The following is a 6,888-nucleotide window of genomic DNA, read 5'->3' as shown; positions in this document are numbered from 1 at the left end:
TGTAGAATTCATTAGTTTTTGATTTTATGGGTGAAATTGGAAGTTACCCTGGATGGATAAGGGAATTTTATGATGAATTATTATGAAATTTAAGTTCTAATTTTATATTAAGGTGGTTTTATTAAGTGATTTTGATAGGAAATGATATTTAGGACCTAATTGTGAAAAAGTTGTGAATTGAAGGTTTCTGTTGAAATTAAGAATATAAAAGGTTTTGAAATAGTTTATAATGATAAAGTAAAGTGTTAATTGAGAAAAATTAGTTCAATTGATGGGTGAATTGAGAAGGGACTAAATTGTGAAAATTGTAAATTTTGGGGTAAAAGTGCAATTTCGAAATTTGAACAGCATAAATTGTGAAGTGAAATAGAATTGAAATGGATGCTAATGAAGGAATGATTTTATGATTATAGATCAAGAAAACGAATCGAATCGTGGAAAGGAGAAAATTCAAGAATAGTCCACAATTTCTACGACTTTTACAAATTAGTCCGAGTAAGTTCATATGGCAAAGTTCAATGTTTTGATATGAAAATATTATGATTGTTAAAGTATTTTATTGTTGATGAATACTATCAATTTGCATTAACTAATGAATAATGTGTAACTAAAAGTACAAATTAGTAGGAACAATGGATTTGAGTGCTTCTATTCGTGACCTCGATGAGTTGATGAAACATATGTGACAAGTGTGCCCGTTTAAGACCATAGCTGGGCTATGGCATCGGTGCAATGTGATAATGTGACTCAGTATAAGACCATAGTGGGCTATGGCATCAGTATAATGTGATAATGTGATTCAGTATAAGACCATGTCAGGATATGGCTTCGGTATGATATGTGAACCGTGTAAGACCATGGCAAGGCTATGGCTTGTGTGTGATGCGTATCAATGTGAAAGTCCATGGTTTACTATGGCAATGTGATAATGAAGCACTCAATTCCCTTATTGTTCCCTAATTTGACAATGAAGTAAATAACAAATGGGCCTAAGGGAGTTAAATTGTGAGTTGCCATATGGAAATTATTCCAATGAGTTATTAATGAAATTGTGATTTGGAGGATGAAATAGTTAAACTAATAGATATATGATTGTGTACGATATTTGATATGATTTGTGTTTATATGCCTATGAGCTTACTAAGCTTCAATAAGCTTACTTGTGTGTGTTTAATATTTTTATGTAGATTGACTTGAAGTGAAGTGGGTAGATCGGATCAACACAACAGGGCACACTATTCAGATTAATTCCGGTAGTTTTTGTTTTATGTTTAAAGATTTATATGGCATGTATAGAGTTTGAATGAATTGAAGTAAAGATGTTATAAACTAGTTAACAATATTTGTACTAAAACAGTTTTCGGTAAGTAGCAGTAGTTTGACTTTGAAAAATCACTAAAAATAGTAGAAATGGAATTAAATAATGAATAAATTATGGAATCGAATCTTGATGAGTCTATTTTCATATGGAAGAAGCAAAACAGGTATATGAGCTATATTTTCTGAGATGTTTAAATTTTTGTGAAACAGGGCCAGAGCAATTTCTGGATCCCCTATTCTGACTTTGGAAATTCACCATAAATTTTACAAAGATAATTAGAAGTCATACTTTATATGTACAGATTCCTTATTGAGTCTAGTTTTATTAGAGATAAATGGCATAGTCATTGAAGCTCTGTACAGAGAGATATCTGATTCGTAATACACAAAGGTCAGAGTAGTCAAACCCTGAAATAGGGGAGATTTTAAATAATAAACTGTACTAATTGGCTTGACCAAAAATTCTAGAAAAAAATTGGTAAGTAGATATATGAGTATAAATTCATAGAAAATTTACGGATTTGGATTTCGAGTTTTATAACTCGAGATATGAATTATTTAGCAACTATGACACAGTTGGACAGCTTGTCTGAAAAGTATTATATAAATTATCTAAATTTGGTTAAGTGCTCAAATAAGTTTAGTAGTGCCTTGTGCTCGACTCGCAAGCGGTCTCGGGTAAGGGCGTTACATTTATTGGTATCGAGCTTGGTTTAGCCGATTCTCGGAATATGTATGATGTGAAAAGTGTCTAGAATTACATGCCATATAAATCTATGATAGTGTCTTGTGTATGATCCGATCTAATCCTTGTTTTATTATAGATTATCTTGATTTGAAAAGATGTCGATAGACCGAACAAACCGAGCAAGAAGAAGTTAATAGCAGTACAAATCTCGAACAAGGAACAAGTAGTGAAGCTCGATTTCATTGATGCGAGAACAAGAACTCAAAAATATGATTTATGGATTCATGAATCGGTGGTATAATGAGAATGTGCGAGAAAGAAATCGACTCGCAACCTCTTCCCCTATCTCAACATCTGTAGTACCCCGGTTGCTCCCCACCTCCTCCGACAACTGAATCGCAAGCGTTCTCCATTTGAAAAGCTCGAAAACATGGGGCTGAAGAATTTCGGGAAGAACAGACGATGACCCGTTAAAACCGAATATTGGTTACAAAGTATAATGAGGGTTTTAAGCAAATGGCGTGCTCACCGGATGATTACTTAATATGTGCCGTGTCATTATTGAAAGAAGAAGCTTATAACCGATGGGAAACAATAGAAGCTGTTGTATTTACCGAGAAGATCACTTGGGAATTTTTCAAAATGAATTTAAGAAGAAATATGTCGGTAGAAGATATCCGGATAAGAAGAAAAGAGAATTTCTCGACTTGCGACAGGGAAACAAGTCAGTGGCTGAATATGAAAGAGAATTTGTTTGTCTGAGCAAATATGCTCGAGATATAGTACCTACTGAAGAAGAAATGTGTATCAGATTTGAAGAAGGGCTTAATGATGAGATTAAAATGATGATAGGGGGCATTGAGATACGAGAATTTGTTGTTCTATCAGATCGTGCTCAGAAGCTTGAAGAAGTATATAATAAAAAGATGCAACGAGATAGAAGAAGTAAAGAATCTTTCAAAGAAGTGCATCTAAGTCATTTTCGGCTTTACCAGTGAAGAAATCTAAAGAGGAATTCAGTCGAGCCACTTCAGTACCAGAAAGATCAGGAAAAAGTAGGCCAAGACAATCTGATTACAAAGCATCTGACAGACCTGTTGTTAGTGTGGGTAGTGTACAAAATACCCAAAGGCCCAAGTGTCAACATTGTGGAAGAAGTCACCGGTGAATGTAGAAGTAAATTAGGGCTTGTTATAAATGTGGGGCCACCGATCACTTTATTCGTGATTGTCCCCAATTACAAGTAGAAGAAGTGGAGCAGAGGAGAAACCAAAATTCTTCCTCAAAAGGAAGACGCTCGTCGTCGAGCAAAGTGCTCTGAGGGCTACTCGTTCGGGTATGAAAGATCTGCTAGCCGATCGAAGTTAGGGCTCTGCTCGTACTTATGCCATTCGGCGAGAGAAGAAGCAACAGACTCGGATGTAATTGCTGGTACTTTCTATCTTTATGATGTTCTGTGTATGCTTTAATAGACCACGGTCTACTCATTCATATATTTGCACTATGTTAGCATCTCGAAAAGAACTTATTTGTTGAGCCTCATCGATTATGATGTACAAGTTACAAATCCGTTAGGTCAAAGTGTGGTAGTTAATTTAATATGTCATAACATCCCTTTGAAAGTTAAGGGCTGTGATTTCCCCGCTGATTTGATGCTGCTACCCTTTCGGGAATTTGATGTTATCTTGGGCATGGACTGGTTAATGAAACATGACGCAATAGTGAATTGTCGAGAAAAACGAATTAGTTTGAAATGTCAAACAGGAGACATTATTTTGGTTGAGTCTGGAAATTTGGATGACATGGTTAGAATGATTTCCTTTATGTCTGCTCAGAAATTGTTGCGTAAAGGAAATGAGGCTTATTTAGCCTATATTCTTGATACTCGAAGTTCTGAATCAAAGTTAGAGCAACTATCTATTGTAAATGAATTCATGGATGTATTTCCTGAAGAATTACCAGGGTTACCACCCGATAGAGAAGTTGAGTTCGTGATAGATGTGCTTCCGGGAACAGCTCCCATATCGGTGACACCGTATAGAATGGCTCCAGAAATTAAGAGAGTTAAAACGCAGATTGCAAGAGTTGTTAGACAAAGGGTTTATCGACCGAGTATGTCACCGTGGGTACACTGTCTTATTTGTGAAAAAAAGGATGGTTCATTGAGGCTGTGCATAGATTATAGGCAGCTGAATAAGGTAACAATTAAAATAAATATCCTTTGCCTCGTATTGATGATTTATTCGATCAGCTTAAGGATGCTACTGATGTTTTCAAAAATAGATCTCAGATCCGGGTATTATCGATTAAAGGTAAAGGAATGTGATGTACCGAAATGACTTTTAGAACTCGGTATGGTCATTATGAGTTCTTAGTTATGCCATTCGGTTTGACAAATGCTCCTGCTTTGCTTTTATGGATTTAATGAATCGAATTTTCCAGTCTTACCTAGATAGATTTGTGGTTGTGTTTATTGACGATATCTTGATCTATTCAAAGACGAATCCGAGCATGCTCAAGACTTGAGAATTATACTACGATATTAAGGAAAAACAGTTATATGCAAAATTTAGTAAATGTGAATTTTGGCTTCATGAAGTGGGATTCTTGGGTCACATTGTGTCATTGATGGTATACTGGGTAGATCCGAGTAAGGTGTCAGCGGTGATTAATTGGAAAACTCCAAAGAATGTTACGGAAGTGCGAAGTTTCCTTGGATTAGCTGGTTACTATCGTCGATTTGTGAAAGATTTTTCACTGATTGCTTCACCGATAACTAAATTATTACAGAAGAATGTTGAGTTTGTATGGTCTGATGAGTGCCAACAAAGTTTTGATCAATTAAAGAAAATGTTGACAGAGGCTCCGGTGTTAACTCAGCCTGAATCAGGTGTGCCATATGTAGTATATAGTGATGCGTCTCTGAATGGTTTAGGTTGTGTATTGATGCAATCAAGAAAAGTTGTAGCATATGCTTCTCGACAGTTGAAACCACATGAGAAGAACTACCCTACACATGATCTTGAGTTAGCTGCCATAGTATTTGCTTTAAAAATTTGGAGACACTACCTATATGGAGAGAAATGTTATGTGTATCTGAGACCATAAAAGTTTGAAATATTTAATGTCGCAGAAGAGCTGAATTTGAGGCAGGCGATGGTTAGAGTGTTGAAAGATTACGATCTTATCATTGATTATCATCCGGGTAAGGCAAATGTAGTGGCGGATGCACTTAGTGAAATCATCATTATTTGCTCTTGAGCGTTAAATGCTCATTTGTGCATTAATGAAAATGGTTCTATATTAGTTGAATTAAAGACAAAACCAGTATTCTTTCAACGAATTCGGGAATTGCAAGATGAAGATCCGAAGTTGGTGTTGAAACGACAAATGGTTCGGGATAATTTGAACTTAGATTACTCTATTGATAATAGTGGTATGTTATACCATCGTAATAGAATTTGTGTCCCGAATAATCTAGAATTGAAGAAGGATATCTTATCAGAGGCTCATAGTAGTATGTACTCGATTCATCCGGGTAGTACGAAGATGTATTGTGATTTGAAAAAAAATGTATTGGTGGCCTGGTATGAAACGGGAAATTTGTGAATTTGTGGCAAAATGTTTAATCATCAACGGTAAAAGTGAACATCAAGTGCCTCTGGTTTGTTACAACCCGTAATGATTCCGAATGGAAGTGGGAACATGTGACGATGGATTTTGTATCCGGATTGCCGGTGACTCAAGAAAAAGATTTGATTTGGGTGATAGTAGATGATTAACTAAATCGGCGTATTTTATTCCGGTCGAGCAGATTTTTCACTTGATAAGTTAAGCGGAATTATATGTGTCGAAATTGTGAGATTACATGGGGTGCCGACATCAATTATTTCGATCGAGATCCGAGGTTTACTTGAGATTTTGGAATAAACTACAGGAAGCTTTAGGTACTAAGTTAAAATTTAGTACTGACTTTTCACCCTCGACAGATGGACAATCGAGCGAGTGATTGATTTTGGAAGATATGTTAAGGTGTTGTATACTCGAGTTCGATGGCGGTGGAAAGGTACTTACCTTTAGTGAATTTGCTTATAATAACAGTTATCAAGCTAGTATCAAAATGGCACCGTTTGAAGCTCAGTATGGAAGGAAGTGCGAGAACCCCATTGTATTGGTCGAAATTAAGTGAATCGAAATTAGTCTGAGTGGATTTAATTCGGAAACTAAAGAGAAAGTTCGATTATTCGGGAAAGTTTGAAAGTCGCTTCGATCGTCAAAAGTCGTATGTAGATTTGAAAAGAAGAGATATAGAGTTCAATGTGGGTGATCGTGTGTTCTTGAAAGTTTCTCCGTGGAAGAAAGTTTTATGGTTTGGTAGAAAAGGAAAGCTTAGTCCACGATTTATCGGACCATACGAAATCATTGAGAGGATCGGTCCGGTAGCTTATAGATTGGCCTTGCCTCGAACTTGAGAAGATCCATAATGTATTTCATGTATCTATGTTGAGACGATATAGATCAGACCCTTCACATGTGATTCCTCATACTGAGATAGAGCTACAATCAGATATGACTTATTCGGAGGAACCAGTGAAAGTATTAGCTCGGGTTGTTAAAGAACTACGGAATAAACGAGTACCGTTAGTAAAAGTGTTATGGCATCGACATGGATTGGAGGAGGCAACCTGGGAAACAGAGGAGTCAATGAGATCACAATATCCAAATCTGTTTTCGGGTAACAAATTTCGAGGACGAAATTTTTAAAGGGGGGAGAGTTGTAACTGACCTAATTTTCAATTGGTGTCGGAAATGGTGATTTGAGATCACTAAATTCGACAAATAAGATTGAACAAGATAGTAATTTAATATTTATGAGTCAA

Source organism: Gossypium arboreum, chromosome 8 (assembly GCF_025698485.1).
Source record: "Gossypium arboreum isolate Shixiya-1 chromosome 8, ASM2569848v2, whole genome shotgun sequence".
NCBI classification, from domain to species: Eukaryota; Viridiplantae; Streptophyta; class Magnoliopsida; order Malvales; family Malvaceae; genus Gossypium; species Gossypium arboreum.
This window is presented reverse-complemented; position numbering follows the sequence as displayed.